The sequence below is a fragment of the Gorilla gorilla genome, chromosome 15, assembly GCF_029281585.2.
Source record: "Gorilla gorilla gorilla isolate KB3781 chromosome 15, NHGRI_mGorGor1-v2.1_pri, whole genome shotgun sequence".
Lineage (NCBI taxonomy): Eukaryota > Metazoa > Chordata > Mammalia > Primates > Hominidae > Gorilla > Gorilla gorilla.
In genome coordinates, this window is record NC_073239.2 from 125,988,954 (window position 1) to 126,010,721 (window position 21,768).

Here is a 21,768-nt window from a genome sequence, read left to right on the forward strand (position 1 = left end):
TGTTTATAGAGATGGCGGTCTAGATATTTCCATGTTTATAGAGATACTGGTGTAGTTATTTCCAAGTTTATAAAGACAGCGTTGTTGATATTTCCATGTTTATACAGATAGCGGTGTAGATATTTCCATGTTCATACAGATAGCGGTGTAGATATTTCCATGTTCATACAGATAGCGGTGTAGAAATTTCCAACTTCATACAGATAGCGGTGTAGAAATTTCCATGTTCATACATATAGCGGTGTAAATATTTCCATGTTCATAGAGATGGCGGTGTAGATATTTCCATGTTCATACACATGGCGGTGTAGATATTTCCATGTTCATAGAGATGACTATGTAGATATTTCCATTTTCATACTGATGGCGGTGTAGATATTTCCATTTTGATACAGATGGCGGTGTAGATATTTGCATGTTTATACAGATGGCAGTGTAAATATTTTCGTGTTTATGCAGAGGGCGGTTTGGATAATTCCATGTTTACAGAGATAGCGGTGTAGATATTTCCATGTTGATAAACATAGCAGTGTAGATATTTCAATGTTCATACAGATAGCGATCTAGATATTTCCATGTTTATAGAGATAGCGGTGTAGATATTTCCATGTTTATGGACATAGCGCTGTAGATATTTCCACTTTTATACAGATAGCAGTGTGTATTTTTCCATGTTCATACAGATAGCGGTGTATATATTTTCACCTTTAAAGAGATGGCGGAGTAGATATATCCATGTTCATACAGTTGGTGATGTAGCTATTTCCATGTTTATAGAGATGACGTTGTAGATATTTCCATGTTTATACAGATGGCGGTGTAGATATTTCCAGGTTCGTAAAGATGGCCTTGTAGATATTTCCATGTTCATAGAGATGGTGGAGTAGATATTTCCATGTTTATGCAGATAGCGGTATAGATATTTCCATGTTTATACAGATGGTGGTGAAGTTATTTCCATGTTTATACAGATAACAGTGCAGATATTTCCATGTTTATAGAGATAGTGGTGTAGATAATTTCAATTTTATACAGAGAGCAGTGTAGATATTTCCAAGTTCATACAGATAGTGGTGTAGTTATTTCCACGTTTATAGAGATGGCGGTGTAGATATTTCCATGTTCATACAGACGGCGGTGTAGATATTTCCATCTTCATAGAGATGGCCGTGCAGACATTTCCATGTTTACACAGATGGCGGTGTAGATATTTCCATGTTTACACAGAAAGCGGTGTAGACATTTCCATGTTCATAGAGATGGCGGTGTAGATATTTCCATGTTCATACAAATGGCGGTGTAGATATTTCTATGTTCATAGAGATGGCGGTGTAGATATTTCCATGTTTATAGACATAGCAGTGTAGATATTTCCATTGTTATACAGATAGCTGTGTAGATATTTGCATGTTCATACAGATAGCGGTGTAGATATTTCCATGTTCATACAGATAGCGGTGTAGATAGTTCCATGTTGATACACATAGCGGTGTAGATATTTCCATGTTCATACAGATAACGGTGTAGATATTTCCATGATCATACAGACAGCGTTGTAGATATTTCCATGTTTATACAGATAGCGGTGAAGATATTTCCATGTTTATACAGATAGCGGTGTAGATATTTCCATGTTTATACAGATAGCGGTGCGGATATTTCCATGTTTATACAGATAGATGGGCAGATATTTCCATGTTTATACAGATAGCGGTGTAGATATTTCCATGTTCATACAGATGGCGGTGTAGATATTTCCATGTTCATACACATGGCGGTGTAGATATTTCCATGTTCATACAGATGGCGGTGTAGATATTTCCATGTTCATACAAATGGCAGTGTAGATATTTCCATGTCCATAGAGATGGCGGTGTAGATATCTCCATGTTTATACAGATAGCAATGTAGATATTTCCATGTTTATACAGATAGTGGTGTATATATTTCCATTGATATACAGATAGCTGTGTAGATATTTGCATGTTCATACAGATAGCGGTGTAGATATTTCCATGTTCATACAGATAGCGGTGTATATATTTCCATGTTCATACAGATAGCGGTGTAGATATTTCCATGTTTTACAGATAGCGGTGTAGATATTTCCATGTTCATACAGGTGGCGGTGTAGATATTTCCATGTTCATACAGATAGCAGTGTAGTTACTTCCATGTTTATACAGATAGCGGTGTAGATATTTCCATTGATATACAGATAGCTGTGTAGATATTTGCATGTTCATACAGATAGCGGTGTAGATATTTCCATGTTCATACACATAGCGGTGTAGATGTTTCCATGTTCATACAGATAACGGTGTAGATATTTCCATGATCATACAGACAGCGGTGTAGGTATTTCCATGTTCACACAGATAGCGGTGTAGATATTTCCGTCTTCATACAGTTAGCGGTGTAGATATTTCCATGTTCATGCAGATAGGGGTGTAGATATTTCCATGTTCATACAGATAGCGGTGTAGGTATTTCCATGTTCATACAGATAACGGTGTAGATATTTCCATGTTCATACAGATAGCGGTGTAGATATTTCCATGTTCATACAGTTAGCGGTGTAGATATTTCCATGTTCATACAGATGGCGGTGTAGATATTTACATGTTCATACAGATGGCGGTGTAGATATTTCCATGTTCGGACAGATGGCGGTGTAGATATTTCCATGTTCATAGAGATTGCGGTGTAGTTATTTCCATGTTTATGCAGATAGCGGTATAGATATTTGCATGTTTATACACTTGGTGGTGTAGATATTTCCATGTTTATAGAGATGGCGGTCTAGATATTTCCATGTTTATAGAGATAGTGGTGTAGTTATTTCCAAGTTTATAGAGACAGCATTGTAGATATTTCCATGTTTATACAGATAGCGGTGAAGATATTTCCATGTTTATACAGATAGCGGTGTAGATATTTCCATGTTTATACAGACAGCAGTGTAGATATTTCCATGTTTAGAGAGATAGTGGTGTAGATAATTTCAATTTTATACAGGTTGCAGTGTAGGTATTTCCAAGTTCATACAGATAGCGGTGTAGATATTTCCACGTTTATAGAGATGGCGGTGTAGATATTTACATGTTCATACAGATGGCGGTGTAGATATTTCCATGTTCATACAGATAACGGTGTAGATATTTCCATGTTCATACAGATGGCAGTGTAGATATTTCCATGTTTTTAGAGATGGTGGTGTAGATATTTTCATGTTTACACAGAAGGCGTTGGAGATATGTCCATGTTTACTCAGATAGTGGTGTAGACATTTCCATGTTTACACAGATAGCGGTGTGGATATTTCCATGTGTTATGCAGATAGCGGTGTGGATACTTCCATGATTATACAGATAGCGGTGCGGATACTTCCATGTTTATACAGATAGTAGGGCAGATATTTCCATGTTTATACAGATAGAGGTGTAGATATTTCCATCTTAATACAGATGGCGGTGTAGATATGTCCATGTTCGTAAAGATGGCGGTGTAGATATTTCCATGTTCATACATATGGCGGTGTAGATATTTCGAAGTTTATAGAGATAGCGCTGTAGTTATTTCCATATTTATAGAGAAATCTCTGTAGTTATTTCCATGTATATGCAGATAGCTGTGTAGATATTTCCATGTTCATGCAGATAGCGGTGTAGATATTTCCATGTTCATCCAGATGCCGGTGTAGATATATCCATGTTCATACAGATGGCGGTGAAGATATTTCCATGTTCATACAGATGGCGGTGTAGATATTTCCATGTTCATACAGATGGCGGTGTAGATATTTCCATGTTCATACAGATGGCGGTGTAGATATTTCCATGTTCATACAAATGGCAGTGTAGATATTTCCATGTCCATAGAGATGGCGGTGTAGATATCTCCATGTTTATACAGATAGCAATGTAGATATTTCCATGTTTATACAGATAGTGGTGTATATATTTCCATTGATATACAGATAGCTGTGTAGATATTTGCATGTTCATACAGATAGCGGTGTAGATATTTCCATGTTCATACAGATAGCGGTGTATATATTTCCATGTTCATACAGATAGCGGTGTAGATATTTCCATGTTTTACAGATAGCGGTGTAGATATTTCCATGTTCATACAGGTGGCGGTGTGGATATTTCCATGTTCAAACATATAGCAGTGTAGTTACTTCCATGTTTATACAGATAGCGGTGTAGATATTTCCATTGATATACAGATAGCTGTGTAGATATTTGCATGTTCATACAGATAGCGGTGTAGATATTTCCATGTTCATACACATAGCGGTGTAGATGTTTCCATGTTCATACAGATAACGGTGTAGATATTTCCATGATCATACAGACAGCGGTGTAGGTATTTCCATGTTCACACAGATAGCGGTGTAGTCATTTCCATGTTTACAAAGATAGCGGTGTGGATATTTCCATGTTTATGCAGATAGCAGTGTAGATATTTCCATGTTTATACAGATAGCGGTGTGGATATTTCCATGTTTATACAGATAGTTGGGCAGATATTTCCATGTTTATACAGATAGCGGTGTAGATATTTCCATCTTAATACAGATGGCGGTGTAGATATGTCCATGTTTGTATAGATGGCGGTGTAGATATTTCCACGTTCATACAAATGGCGGTGTAGATATTTCGAAGTTTATAGAGATAGCGCTGTAGTTATTTCCATATTTATAGAGAAATCTGTGTAGATCTTTCCAAGTATATTCAGATAGCTGTGTAGATATTTCCATGTTCATGCAAATAGCGGTGTATATATTTCCATGTTCATCCAGATGCCGGTGTACATATATCCATGTTCTCCCAGATGGCGGTGAAGATATTTCCATGTTCATACAGATGGCGGTGTAGATATTTCCATGATCATACAAATGGCGGTGTAGATATTTCCATGTTCATAGAGATGGCGGTGTAGATATTTCCTTGTACATACAAATGGCGGTGTAGATATTTCCATGTTCATAGAGTTGGAGGTGTAGATATTTCCATATTTATACAGATAGCAGTGTAGTTATTTCCATGTTTATAGAGATACCAGTGTGGATATTTCCATTGATATACAGATAGCTGTGTAGATATTTGCATGTTCATAGAGATAGCGGTGTAGATATTTGCATGTTCATAGAGATAGCGGTGTAGATATTTCCATGTTCATACAGATAGCGGTGTAGATATTTCCATGTTCATACAGATAGCGGTGTAGATATTTCCATGTTCATACAGATAGCGTTGTAGATATTTCCATGTTCATACAGATAGCGGTGTAGATATTTCCATGTTCATGCAGATAGCGGTGTAGATATTTCCGTGTTCATACCAATAGCGGTGTAGATATTTCCATGTCCATACAGTTAGCGTTGTAGTTATTTCCATGTTCATACAGATGGCGGTGTAGATATTTACATGTTCATACAGATGGCGGTGTAGATATTTCCATGTTCGTACGGATGGCAGTGTAGTTATTTCCATGATCATACAGGTGGCGGTGTAGATATTTCCATGTTTATACAGATAGCATTGTAGTTATTTCCATGTTTATAGAGATAGCAGTGTAGATATTTCCATTGATATACAGATAGCGGTGTAGATATTTCCATGTTCATACAGATAGCGGTGTAGATATTTTCATGTTCGTAGAGATAGCCGTGTAGGTATTTCCATGTTCATACAGATAGCGGTGTAGATATTTCCATGTTCATACAGATAACGGTGTAGATATTTCCATGTTCATACAGATAGCAGTGTAGATATTGCCATGTTCATACAGTTAGTGGTGTAGATATTTCCATGTTCATACAGATGGCGGTGTAGTTATTTACATGTTTATAGGGATGGCGGTGTAGATATTTTCATGTTTACACAGATGGCGGTGTAGATATTTCCCTGTTTACACAGATAGCGGTGTAGACATTTCCATGTTTACACATATAGCGGTGTGGATATTTCCATGTTTATGCAGATAGCGGTGTAGATATTTCCATGTTTGTAGAGATGGCGGTGTAGATATTTTCATGCTTACACAGATGGCAGTGTAGATATTTCCATGTTTACACAGATAGCGGTGTAGACATTTCTATTTTTACACAGATAGCGTTGTGGATATTTCCATGTTCATACAGATAGCGGTGTAGATATTTCCATGTTCATACAGATAGCTGTGTAGATATTTCCATGTTCATGCAGATAGCGGTGTAGATATTTCCATGTTCATCCAGATGCCGGTGTATATATATCCATGTTCATACAGATGGCGGTGAAGTTATTTCCATGTTCATACAGATGGTGGTGTAGATATTTCCATGTTCATACAGATGGCGGTGTAGATATTTCCATGTTCATACAGATGGCGGTGTAGATATTTCCATGTTCATACAAATGGAGGTGTAGATATTTCCATGTTCATAGAGATGGCGGTGTAGATATTTCCATGTTTATACAGATGGCAATGTAGATATTTCCATGTTTATAGAGATAGCGGTGTAGATATTTCCATTGATATACAGATAGCTGTGTAGATATTTGCATGTTCATACAGATAGCGGTGTAGATATTTCCAAGTTCATACAGATAGCGGTGTAGATATTTCCATGTTTTACAGATAGCGGTGTAGATATTTCCATTGATATACAGATAGCTGTGTAGATATTTGCATGTTCATACAGTTAGCGGTGTAGATATTTCCATGTTCATACAGATGGCGGTGTAGATATTTCCATGTTCATACAGAAGGCGGTGAAGATATTTCCATGCTCATACAGATAGCGGTGTAGATATTTCCATGTTCATACAGATAGCGGTGCAGATATTTCCATGTTCATACAGATATCGATGTAGATATTTCCATGTTCATAGAGATAACGGTGTAGATATTTCCAAGTTCATACAGATAGCCTTGTACATATATCCATGTTCATACAGTTAGCGGTGTAGATATTTCCATGTTCATACAGATGGCGGTGTAGATATTTACATGTTCATACAGATGGCGGTGTAGATATTTCCATGTTCAAACACATAGCGGTGTAGATATTTCCATGTTCATACAGTTAGCGGTGTAGATATTTCCATGTTCATCCAGATGCCGCTGTAGATATATCCATGTTCATACAGAAGGCGTTGAAGATATTTCCATGCTCATACAGATAGCGGTGTAGATATTTCCATGTTCATACAGATAGCGGTGCAGATATTTCCATGTTCATACAGATATCGATGTAGATATTTCCATGTTCATAGAGATAACGGTGTAGATATTTCCAAGTTCATACAGATAGCCTTGTACATATATCCATGTTCATACAGTTAGCGGTGTAGATATTTCCATGTTCATACAGATGGCGGTGTAGATATTTACATGTTCATACAGATGGCGGTGTAGATATTTCCATGTTTATACAGACAGCAGTGTAGGTATTTCCATGTTTATAGAGATAGTGGTGTAGATAATTTCAATTTTATACAGAGAGCATTGAAGATATTTCCAAGTTCATACAGATAGCGGTGTAGATATTTCCACCTTTATAGAGATGGCGGTGTAGATATTTCCATGTTCATACAGATGGCGGTGTAGATATTTACATGTTCATACAGATGGCGGTGTAGATATTTCCATGTTTATACAGACAGCAGTGTAGATATTTCCATGTTTATAGAGATAGTGGTGTAGATAATTTCAATTTTATACAGAGAGCATTGAAGATATTTCCAAGTTCATACAGATAGCGGTGTAGATATTTCCACCTTTATAGAGATGGCGGTGTAGATATTTCCGTGTTCATACAGATGGCGGTGTAGATATTTCCATGTTTACACAGATAGCGGTGTAGACATTTCCATGTTTACACAGGTAGCGGTGTGGATATTTCCATGTTTATGCAGATAGCGGTGCGGATATTTCCATGTTTTTACAGATAGTTGGGCAGATATTTCCATGTTTATACAGATAGAGGTGCGGATATTTCCATGTTTTTACAGATAGTTGGGCAGATATTTCCATGTTTATACAGATAGCGGTGTAGATATTTCCATCTTAATACAGATGGCAGTGTAGATATGTCTATGTTCGTACAGATGGCGGTGTAGATATTTCCATGTTCATACAGATGGTGGTGTAGATATTTCGAAGTTTATAGAGATAGCGCTGCAGTTATTTCCACATTTATAGAGAAATCTGTGTAGATATTTCCATGTATATGCAGATAGCGGTTTAGAAATTTACATGTTCATCCAGATTCTGGTGTAGATATATCCATGTGCATACAGATGCTGGTGTAGATATTTTCATGTTTATAGAGATGGTGGTGTAGATATTTCCATGTTCATACCGATGGCGGTTTACATATTTCCATGTTCATAGAGATGGCGGTGAAGATATTTCCATGTTCATACAGATGGCGGTGTAGATATTTCCATGTTCATACACATGGCGGTGTAGATGTTTCCATGTTCATAGAGATGGCGTTGTAGATATTTCCTTGTTCGTACGGATGGCAGTGTAGATATTTCCATGTTCGTACAGGTGGTGGTGTAGATATTTCCATGTTTATACAGATAGCAGTGTAGTTATTTCCATGTTTATAGAGATAGCAATGTAGATATTTCCATTGATATACAGATAGCTGTGTAGATATTTCCATGTTTATACAGATAGAGGTGAAGGTACTTCCATGTTTATACAGATAGCGTTGTAGATATTTCCATGTTTATACAGATAGCAGTGTAGATATTTCCATGTTTATAGAGATAGTTGTGTAGATAATTTCAATTTTATACAGATAGCAGTTTAGATATTTCCAAGTTCATACAGATAGCCTTGTAGATATTTCCATGTTTATAGAGATGGCGGTGTAGATATTTCCATGTTCATACAGATGGCGGTGTAAATATTTCCATGTTTTTAGAGATGGCGGTGTAGATATTTTCTTGTTTACACAGATGGCGGTGTAGATATTTCCATGTTTACACAGATAGTGGTGTAGACATTTCCATGTTTACACAGATAGCGGTGTGGATATTTCCATGTTTATGCAGATAGCGGTTTGGATATTTCCATGTTTATGCAGATAGCGGTGTAGATATTTCCATGTTTATACAGATATTTGGGCAGAGATTTCCATGTTTATACAGATAGCGGTGTAGATATTTCCATCTTAATACAGATGGCGGTGTAGATATGTCTATGTTCGTACAGATGGCGGTGTAGATATTTCCATGTTCATACAGATGGCGGTGTAGATATTTCGAAGTTTATAGAGATAGCGCTGTACTTATTTCCATATTTATAGAGAAATCTGTGTAGATATTTCCATGTATATGAAGATAGCTGTGTAGATATTTCCATGTTCATGCAGATAGTGGTGTAGATATTTCCACGTTCATCCAGACGGCGGTGTAGATATATCCATGTTCATACAGATGGCGGTGAAGGTATATCCATGTTCATAAAGATGGCGGTGTAGATATTTCCATGTTCATACAGATGGCGGTGTAGATATTTCCGTGTTCATACAAATGGCGGTGTAGATATTTCCATGTTCATAGAGATGGCGGTGTAGATATTTCCATGTTTATACAGATAGCGGTATAGATATTTCCATGTTTATACAGATGGTGGTGTAGACATTTCCATGTTTATAGAGATGGCGGTCTAGATATTTCCATGTTTATAGAGATACTGGTGTAGTTATTTCCAAGTTTATAAAGACAGCGTTGTTGATATTTCCATGTTTATACAGATAGCGGTGTAGATATTTCCATGTTCATACAGATAGCGGTGTAGATATTTCCATGTTCATACAGATAGCGGTGTAGAAATTTCCAACTTCATACAGATAGCGGTGTAGAAATTTCCATGTTCATACATATAGCGGTGTAAATATTTCCATGTTCATAGAGATGGCGGTGTAGATATTTCCATGTTCATACACATGGCGGTGTAGATATTTCCATGTTCATAGAGATGACTATGTAGATATTTCCATTTTCATACTGATGGCGGTGTAGATATTTCCATTTTGATACAGATGGCGGTGTAGATATTTGCATGTTTATACAGATGGCAGTGTAAATATTTTCGTGTTTATGCAGAGGGCGGTTTGGATAATTCCATGTTTACAGAGATAGCGGTGTAGATATTTCCATGTTGATAAACATAGCGGTGTAGATATTTCAATGTTCATACAGATAGCGATCTAGATATTTCCATGTTTATAGAGATAGCGGTGTAGATATTTCCATGTTTATGGACATAGCGCTGTAGATATTTCCACTTTTATACAGATAGCAGTGTGTATTTTTCCATGTTCATACAGATAGCGGTGTATATATTTTCACCTTTAAAGAGATGGCGGAGTAGATATATCCATGTTCATACAGTTGGTGATGTAGCTATTTCCATGTTTATAGAGATGACGTTGTAGATATTTCCATGTTTATACAGATGGCGGTGTAGATATTTCCAGGTTCGTAAAGATGGCCTTGTAGATATTTCCATGTTCATAGAGATGGTGGAGTAGATATTTCCATGTTTATGCAGATAGCGGTATAGATATTTCCATGTTTATACAGATGGTGGTGAAGTTATTTCCATGTTTATACAGATAACAGTGCAGATATTTCCATGTTTATAGAGATAGTGGTGTAGATAATTTCAATTTTATACAGAGAGCAGTGTAGATATTTCCAAGTTCATACAGATAGTGGTGTAGTTATTTCCACGTTTATAGAGATGGCGGTGTAGATATTTCCATGTTCATACAGACGGCGGTGTAGATATTTCCATCTTCATAGAGATGGCCGTGCAGACATTTCCATGTTTACACAGATGGCGGTGTAGATATTTCCATGTTTACACAGAAAGCGGTGTAGACATTTCCATGTTCATAGAGATGGCGGTGTAGATATTTCCATGTTCATACAAATGGCGGTGTAGATATTTCTATGTTCATAGAGATGGCGGTGTAGATATTTCCATGTTTATAGACATAGCAGTGTAGATATTTCCATTGTTATACAGATAGCTGTGTAGATATTTGCATGTTCATACAGATAGCGGTGTAGATATTTCCATGTTCATACAGATAGCGGTGTAGATAGTTCCATGTTGATACACATAGCGGTGTAGATATTTCCATGTTCATACAGATAACGGTGTAGATATTTCCATGATCATACAGACAGCGTTGTAGATATTTCCATGTTTATACAGATAGCGGTGAAGATATTTCCATGTTTATACAGATAGCGGTGTAGATATTTCCATGTTTATACAGATAGCGGTGCGGATATTTCCATGTTTATACAGATAGATGGGCAGATATTTCCATGTTTATACAGATAGCGGTGTAGATATTTCCATGTTCATACAGATGGCGGTGTAGATATTTCCATGTTCATACACATGGCGGTGTAGATATTTCCATGTTCATACAGATGGCGGTGTAGATATTTCCATGTTCATACAAATGGCAGTGTAGATATTTCCATGTCCATAGAGATGGCGGTGTAGATATCTCCATGTTTATACAGATAGCAATGTAGATATTTCCATGTTTATACAGATAGTGGTGTATATATTTCCATTGATATACAGATAGCTGTGTAGATATTTGCATGTTCATACAGATAGCGGTGTAGATATTTCCATGTTCATACAGATAGCGGTGTATATATTTCCATGTTCATACAGATAGCGGTGTAGATATTTCCATGTTTTACAGATAGCGGTGTAGATATTTCCATGTTCATACAGGTGGCGGTGTAGATATTTCCATGTTCATACAGATAGCAGTGTAGTTACTTCCATGTTTATACAGATAGCGGTGTAGATATTTCCATTGATATACAGATAGCTGTGTAGATATTTGCATGTTCATACAGATAGCGGTGTAGATATTTCCATGTTCATACACATAGCGGTGTAGATGTTTCCATGTTCATACAGATAACGGTGTAGATATTTCCATGATCATACAGACAGCGGTGTAGGTATTTCCATGTTCACACAGATAGCGGTGTAGATATTTCCGTCTTCATACAGTTAGCGGTGTAGATATTTCCATGTTCATGCAGATAGGGGTGTAGATATTTCCATGTTCATACAGATAGCGGTGTAGGTATTTCCATGTTCATACAGATAACGGTGTAGATATTTCCATGTTCATACAGATAGCGGTGTAGATATTTCCATGTTCATACAGTTAGCGGTGTAGATATTTCCATGTTCATACAGATGGCGGTGTAGATATTTACATGTTCATACAGATGGCGGTGTAGATATTTCCATGTTCGGACAGATGGCGGTGTAGATATTTCCATGTTCATAGAGATTGCGGTGTAGTTATTTCCATGTTTATGCAGATAGCGGTATAGATATTTGCATGTTTATACACTTGGTGGTGTAGATATTTCCATGTTTATAGAGATGGCGGTCTAGATATTTCCATGTTTATAGAGATAGTGGTGTAGTTATTTCCAAGTTTATAGAGACAGCATTGTAGATATTTCCATGTTTATACAGATAGCGGTGAAGATATTTCCATGTTTATACAGATAGCGGTGTAGATATTTCCATGTTTATACAGACAGCAGTGTAGATATTTCCATGTTTAGAGAGATAGTGGTGTAGATAATTTCAATTTTATACAGGTTGCAGTGTAGGTATTTCCAAGTTCATACAGATAGCGGTGTAGATATTTCCACGTTTATAGAGATGGCGGTGTAGATATTTACATGTTCATACAGATGGCGGTGTAGATATTTCCATGTTCATACAGATAACGGTGTAGATATTTCCATGTTCATACAGATGGCGGTGTAGATATTTCCATGTTTTTAGAGATGGTGGTGTAGATATTTTCATGTTTACACAGAAGGCGTTGGAGATATGTCCATGTTTACTCAGATAGTGGTGTAGACATTTCCATGTTTACACAGATAGCGGTGTGGATATTTCCATGTGTTATGCAGATAGCGGTGTGGATACTTCCATGATTATACAGATAGCGGTGCGGATACTTCCATGTTTATACAGATAGTAGGGCAGATATTTCCATGTTTATACAGATAGAGGTGTAGATATTTCCATCTTAATACAGATGGCGGTGTAGATATGTCCATGTTCGTAAAGATGGCGGTGTAGATATTTCCATGTTCATACATATGGCGGTGTAGATATTTCGAAGTTTATAGAGATAGCGCTGTAGTTATTTCCATATTTATAGAGAAATCTCTGTAGTTATTTCCATGTATATGCAGATAGCTGTGTAGATATTTCCATGTTCATGCAGATAGCGGTGTAGATATTTCCATGTTCATCCAGATGCCGGTGTAGATATATCCATGTTCATACAGATGGCGGTGAAGATATTTCCATGTTCATACAGATGGCGGTGTAGATATTTCCATGTTCATACAGATGGCGGTGTAGATATTTCCATGTTCATACAGATGGCGGTGTAGATATTTCCATGTTCATACAAATGGCAGTGTAGATATTTCCATGTCCATAGAGATGGCGGTGTAGATATCTCCATGTTTATACAGATAGCAATGTAGATATTTCCATGTTTATACAGATAGTGGTGTATATATTTCCATTGATATACAGATAGCTGTGTAGATATTTGCATGTTCATACAGATAGCGGTGTAGATATTTCCATGTTCATACAGATAGCGGTGTATATATTTCCATGTTCATACAGATAGCGGTGTAGATATTTCCATGTTTTACAGATAGCGGTGTAGATATTTCCATGTTCATACAGGTGGCGGTGTGGATATTTCCATGTTCAAACATATAGCAGTGTAGTTACTTCCATGTTTATACAGATAGCGGTGTAGATATTTCCATTGATATACAGATAGCTGTGTAGATATTTGCATGTTCATACAGATAGCGGTGTAGATATTTCCATGTTCATACACATAGCGGTGTAGATGTTTCCATGTTCATACAGATAACGGTGTAGATATTTCCATGATCATACAGACAGCGGTGTAGGTATTTCCATGTTCACACAGATAGCGGTGTAGTCATTTCCATGTTTACAAAGATAGCGGTGTGGATATTTCCATGTTTATGCAGATAGCAGTGTAGATATTTCCATGTTTATACAGATAGCGGTGTGGATATTTCCATGTTTATACAGATAGTTGGGCAGATATTTCCATGTTTATACAGATAGCGGTGTAGATATTTCCATCTTAATACAGATGGCGGTGTAGATATGTCCATGTTTGTATAGATGGCGGTGTAGATATTTCCACGTTCATACAAATGGCGGTGTAGATATTTCGAAGTTTATAGAGATAGCGCTGTAGTTATTTCCATATTTATAGAGAAATCTGTGTAGATCTTTCCAAGTATATTCAGATAGCTGTGTAGATATTTCCATGTTCATGCAAATAGCGGTGTATATATTTCCATGTTCATCCAGATGCCGGTGTACATATATCCATGTTCTCCCAGATGGCGGTGAAGATATTTCCATGTTCATACAGATGGCGGTGTAGATATTTCCATGATCATACAAATGGCGGTGTAGATATTTCCATGTTCATAGAGATGGCGGTGTAGATATTTCCTTGTTCATACAAATGGCGGTGTAGATATTTCCATGTTCATAGAGTTGGAGGTGTAGATATTTCCATATTTATACAGATAGCAGTGTAGTTATTTCCATGTTTATAGAGATACCAGTGTGGATATTTCCATTGATATACAGATAGCTGTGTAGATATTTGCATGTTCATAGAGATAGCGGTGTAGATATTTGCATGTTCATAGAGATAGCGGTGTAGATATTTCCATGTTCATACAGATAGCGGTGTAGATATTTCCATGTTCATACAGATAGCGGTGTAGATATTTCCATGTTCATACAGATAGCGTTGTAGATATTTCCATGTTCATACAGATAGCGGTGTAGATATTTCCATGTTCATGCAGATAGCGGTGTAGATATTTCCGTGTTCATACCAATAGCGGTGTAGATATTTCCATGTCCATACAGTTAGCGTTGTAGTTATTTCCATGTTCATACAGATGGCGGTGTAGATATTTACATGTTCATACAGATGGCGGTGTAGATATTTCCATGTTCGTACGGATGGCAGTGTAGTTATTTCCATGATCATACAGGTGGCGGTGTAGATATTTCCATGTTTATACAGATAGCATTGTAGTTATTTCCATGTTTATAGAGATAGCAGTGTAGATATTTCCATTGATATACAGATAGCGGTGTAGATATTTCCATGTTCATACAGATAGCGGTGTAGATATTTTCATGTTCGTAGAGATAGCCGTGTAGGTATTTCCATGTTCATACAGATAGCGGTGTAGATATTTCCATGTTCATACAGATAACGGTGTAGATATTTCCATGTTCATACAGATAGCAGTGTAGATATTGCCATGTTCATACAGTTAGTGGTGTAGATATTTCCATGTTCATACAGATGGCGGTGTAGTTATTTACATGTTTATAGGGATGGCGGTGTAGATATTTTCATGTTTACACAGATGGCGGTGTAGATATTTCCCTGTTTACACAGATAGCGGTGTAGACATTTCCATGTTTACACATATAGCGGTGTGGATATTTCCATGTTTATGCAGATAGCGGTGTAGATATTTCCATGTTTGTAGAGATGGCGGTGTAGATATTTTCATGCTTACACAGATGGCAGTGTAGATATTTCCATGTTTACACAGATAGCGGTGTAGACATTTCTATGTTTACACAGATAGCGGTGTGGATATTTCCATGTTCATAGAGATAGCGGTGTAGATATTTCCATGTTCATCCAGATGCCGGTGTATATATATCCATGTTCATACAGATGGCGGTGAAGATATTTCCATGTTCATACAGATGGCGGTGTAGATATTTCCATGTTCATACAGATGGCGGTGTAGATATTTCCATGTTCATACAGATGGCGGTGTAGATATTTCCATGTTCATACAAATGGAGGTGTAGATATTTCCATGTTCATAGAGATGGCGGTGTAGATATTTCCATGTTTATACAGATGGCAATGTAGATATTTCCATGTTTATAGAGATAGCGGTGTAGATATTTCCATTGATATACAGATAGCTGTGTAGATATTTGCATGTTCATACAGATAGCGGTGTAGATATTTCCAAGTTCATACAGATAGCGGTGTAGATATTTCCATGTTTTACAGATAGCGGTGTAGATATTTCCATTGATATACAGATAGCTGTGTAGATATTTGCATGTTCATACAGTTAGCGGTGTAGATATTTCCATGTTCATACAGATGGCGGTGTAGATATTTCCATGTTCATACAGATGGCGGTGGAGATATTTACATGTTCGTTCAGATGGCGGTGTAGATGTTTCCATGTTCATAGAGATGGTGGTGTAGTTATTTCCATGTTTATGCAGATAGCGGTATAGATATTTCCGTGTTTATACAGATGGTGGTGTAGATATTTCCATGTTTATAGAGATGGCGGTCTAGATATCTCCATGTTTATAGAGATAGTGGTGTAGTTATTTCCAAGTTTATAGAGACAGCATTGTAGATATTTCCATGTTTATACAGATAGCGGTGAAGATATTTCCATGTTTATACAGATAGCGGTGTAGATATTTCCATGTTTATACAGATAGCAGTGTAGATATTTCCATGTTTATAGAGATAGTGGTGTAGATAATTTCAATTTTATACAGATAGCAGTGTAGATATTTGCAAGTTCATACAGATAGCGGTGTAGATATTTCCACGTTTATAGAGATGGCGGTGTAGATATTTCCATGTTCATACAGATGGCGGTGTAGATATTTCCAAGTTTTTAGAGATGGCGGTGTAGATATTTTCATGTTTACACAGATGGCGGTGGAAGTATTTCCATGTTTACACAGATAGCGGTGTAGACATTTCCATGTTTACACAGATAGCGGTGTGGATATTTCCATGTTTATGCAGATAGCGGTGTAGATATTTCCATGTTTATACAGATAGCGGTGCGGATATTTCCATGTTTATACAGATAGTTGGGCAGATATTTCCATGTTTATAGAGATAGCGGTGTAGATATTTCCATCTTAATACAGATGGCGGTGTAGATAGGTCCATGTTCGTACAGTTGGCGGTGTAGATATTTCCATGTTCATACAGATGGCGGTGTAGATATTTCGAAGTTTATAGAGGTAGCGCTGTAGTTATTTCCATATTTATAGAGAAATCTCTGTAGATATTTCCATGTATATGCAGACAGCTGTGTAGATATTTCCATGTTCATGCAGATAGCAGTGTAGATATTTCCATGTTCATCCAGATGCCGGTGTAGATATATCCATGTTCATACAGATGGCGGTGAAGATATTTCCATATTCATACAGATGGCGGTGTAGATATTTCCATGTTCATACAGATAGCGGTGTAGATATTTCCATGTTCATACAGTGAGCTGTGTAGATATTTCCATGTTCATACAGATGGCGGTGTAGATATTTCCATGTTCATTGAGATGGCGGTGTAGATGTTTCCATGTTAATGCAGATAGCGGTATAGATATTTCCATGTGTATACAGATGGTGGTGTAGATATTTCCATGTTTATAGAGATGGCGGTCTAGATATTTCCATGTTTATAGAGATAGTGGTGTAGTTATTTCCAAATTTATAGAGACAGCGTTGTAGATAATTCCATGTTTATACAGATAGCGGTGAAGTTATTTCCATGTTTATACAGATAGCGGTGTAGATATTTTCATGTTTATACAGATAACAGTGTAGATATTTCCATGTTTATAGAGATAGTGGTGTAGATAATTTCAATTTTATACAGAGAGCAGTGTAGATATTTCCAAGTTCATACAGATAGTGGTGTAGTTATTTCCACGTTTATAGAGATGGCGGTGTAGATATTTCCATGTTCATACAGACGGCGGTGTAGATATTTCCATGTTTATGCAGATAGCGGAATAGATATTTCCATGTTTATACAGATGTTGGTGTAAATATTTAAATGTTTATAGAGATGGCAGTCTAGATATTTCCATGTTTACAGATATAGTGGTGTAGTTATTTCCACGTTTATAGAGACAGCGTTGTAGATATTTCCATGTTTATACAGATAGCGGTGAAGATATTTCCATGTTTATACAGATAGCGGTGTAGATATTTCCATGTTTATACAGATAGCTGTGTACATATTTCCATGTTTATAGAGATAATTGTGTAGATAATTTCAATTTTATACAGAGAGCAGTGTAGATATTTCCAAGTTCATACAGATAGCGGTATAGATATTTCCACGATTATAGAGATGGCGGTGTAGGTATTTCCATCTTCATACAGATGGCGGTGTAGATATTTCCATGCTTATAGGGATGGCGGTGTAGACATTTTCATGTTTACACAGATGGCGGTGTAGATATTTCCCTGTTTACACAGATAGCGGTGTAGACATTTCCATGTTTACACAGATAGCGGTGTGGATATTTCCATGTTTATGCAGATAGCGGTGTAGATATTTCCATGTTTATAGAGATGGCGGTGTAGATATTTTCATGCTTACACAGATGGCAGTGTAGATATTTCCATGTTTACACAGATAGCGGTGTAGACATTTCTATGTTTACACAGATAGCGGTGTGGATATTTCCATGTTCATACAGATAGCGGTGTAGATATTTCCATGTTCATACAGATAGCGGTGTAGATATTTCCATGTTCATACTGTTAGCGGTGTAGATATTTCCATGTTCATACAGATGGCGGTGTAGATATTTACATGTTCATACAGATGGCGGTGTAGATATTTCCATGTTCATACAGATAGCGGTGTAGAGATTTCCATGTTCATACAGATAGCGGTGTAGACATTTCCATGTTCATACAGTTAGCAGTGTAGATATTTCCATGTTCATACAGATGGCGGTGTAGATATTTCCATGTTCATACAGATGGCGGTGTAGATATTTCCATGTTCGTACGGATGGCAGTGTAGATATTTCCATGTTCATACAGGTGGCGGTGTAGATATTTCCATGTTCATACAGTTAGCGGTGTAGATATTTCCATGTTCATACAGATGGCGGTGTAGATATTTACATGTTCATACAGATGGCGGTGTAGATATTTCCATGTTCATAGAGATGGCCGTGTTGATATTTCCATGATTATACAGATAGCAGTGTAGTTATTTCCATGTTTATAGAGATACCAGTGTGGATATTTCCATTGATATACAGATAGCTGTGTAGATATTTACATGTTCATACAGATAGCGGTGTAGATATTTCCATGTTCATACAGATAGCGGTGTAGATATTTCCATGTTCATACAGATAGCGGTGTAGATATTTCCATGTTCATAAAGATAGCGGTGTAGGTATTTCCATGTTCATACAGATAGCGGTGTAGATATTTCCATGTTCATACAGTTAACGGTGTAGATATTTCCATGTTCATACAGATGGCGGTGAAGATATTTCCATGTTTATAGAGATAGCGGTGTAGATATTTCCATGTTTACACAGATAGCGGTGTAGATATTTCCTTGTTTACACAGATAGCGGTGTAGTCATTTCCATGTTTACAAAGATAGCGGTGTGGATATTTCCATGTTTATGCAGATAGTTGGGCAGATATTTCCATGTTTATACAGATAGCGGTGTAGATATTTCCATCTTAATACAGATGGCGGTGTAGATATGTCCATGTTTGTATAGATGGCGGTGTAGATATTTCCACATTCATACAGATGGCGGTGTAGATATTTCGAAGTTTATAGAGATAGCGCTGTAGTTATTTCCATATTTATAGAGAAATCTGTGTAGATCTTTCCAAGTATATTCAGATAGCTGTGTAGATATTTCCATGTTCATGCAAATAGCGGTGTATATATTTCCATGTTCATCCAGATGCCGGTGTACATATATCCATGTTCTCCCAGATGGCGGTGAAGATATTTCCATGTTCATACAGATGGTGGTGTAGATATTTCCATGATCATACAAATGGCGGTGTAGATATTTCCATGTTCATAGAGATGGCGGTGTAGATATTTCCTTGTTCATACAAATGGCGGTGTAGATATTTCCATGTTCATAGAGATGGAGGTGTAGATATTTCCATATTTATACAGATAGCAGTGTAGATATTTCCATGTTCCTACAGGTGGCGGGGTATATATTTCCATGTTTATACAGATAGCAGAGTAGTTATTTCCATGTTTATAGAGATAGCAGTGTAGATATTTCCTTGTTCATACAGGTGGCGGTGTAGATATTTCCATGTTTATACAGATAGCAGTGTAGTTATTTCCATGTTTATAGAGATAGCAGTGTAGGTATTTAAATTGATATACAGATAGCTGTGTAGATATTTGCATGGTCATACAGATAGCGGTGCAGATATTTCCAAGTTCGTACAGATAGCGGTGTAGATATTTCCATGTTCATACAGATAGCGGTGTAGATATTTCCATGTTCATACAGATAGCGGTGTAGATATTTACATGTTCATACAGATGGCCGTATAGATATTTCCATGTTCGTACAGATAGCGGTGTAGATATTTCCATGTTCATAGAGATGGCGGTGTAGATATTTCCATGTTTATACAGATAGCGGAATAGATATTTCCATGTTTATACAGATGGTGGTGTAAATATTTAAATGTTTATAGAGATGGCGGTCTAGATATTTCCATGTTTACAGAGATAGTGGTGTAGTTATTTCCAACTTTATAGAGACAGCGTTGTAGATATTTCCATGTTTATACAGATAGCGGTGAAGATATTTCCATGTTTATACAGATAGCGGTGTAGATATTTCCATGTTTATACAGATAGCAGTGTAGATATTTCCATGTTTATAGAGATAGTGGTGTAGATAATTTCAATTTTATACAGAGAGCAGTGTAGGTATTTCCAAGTTCATACAGATAGAGGTGTAGATATTTCCACGTTTATAGAGATGGCGGTGCAGATATTTCCATGTTCATACAGAGGACGGTGTAGATATTTCCCTGTTTATAGGGATGGCGGTGTAGATATTTTCATGTTTACACAGATGGCGGTGTAGATATTTCCATGTTTACACAGATAGCGGTGTAGACATTTCCATGTTTACACAGATAGCGGTGTGGATATTTCCATGTTTATGCAGATAGCAGTGTAGATATTTCCATGTTTATACAGATAGCGGTGTAGATATTTCCATCTTAATACAGATGGCGGTGTAGATATGTCCATGTTTGTACAGATGGCGGTGTAGATATTTCCATGTTCATACAGATGGCGGTGTAGATATTTCGAAGTTTATAGAGATAGCGCTGTGGTTGTTTCCGTATTTATAGAGAAATCTGTGTAGATATTTCCATGTATATTCAGATAGCTGTGTAGATAGATCCATGTTCATGCAGATAGCGGTGTAGATATTTCCATGTTCATCCAGATGCCGGTGTACATATATCCATGTTCATATAGATGGCGGTGAAGATATTTCCATGTTCATACAGACGGTGGTGTAGATATTTCCGTGTTCATACAAATGGCGGTGTAGATATTTCCATGTTCATAGAGATGGCAGTGTAGATATTCCCATCTTCATACAAATAGCGGTGTAGATATTTCCATGTTCTTAGAGATGGCGGTGTTGATATTTCCATATTTATAGAGATAGCAGTGTAGTTATTTCCATGTTCATAGAGATAGTAGTGTAGATACTTCCATTGATATACAGA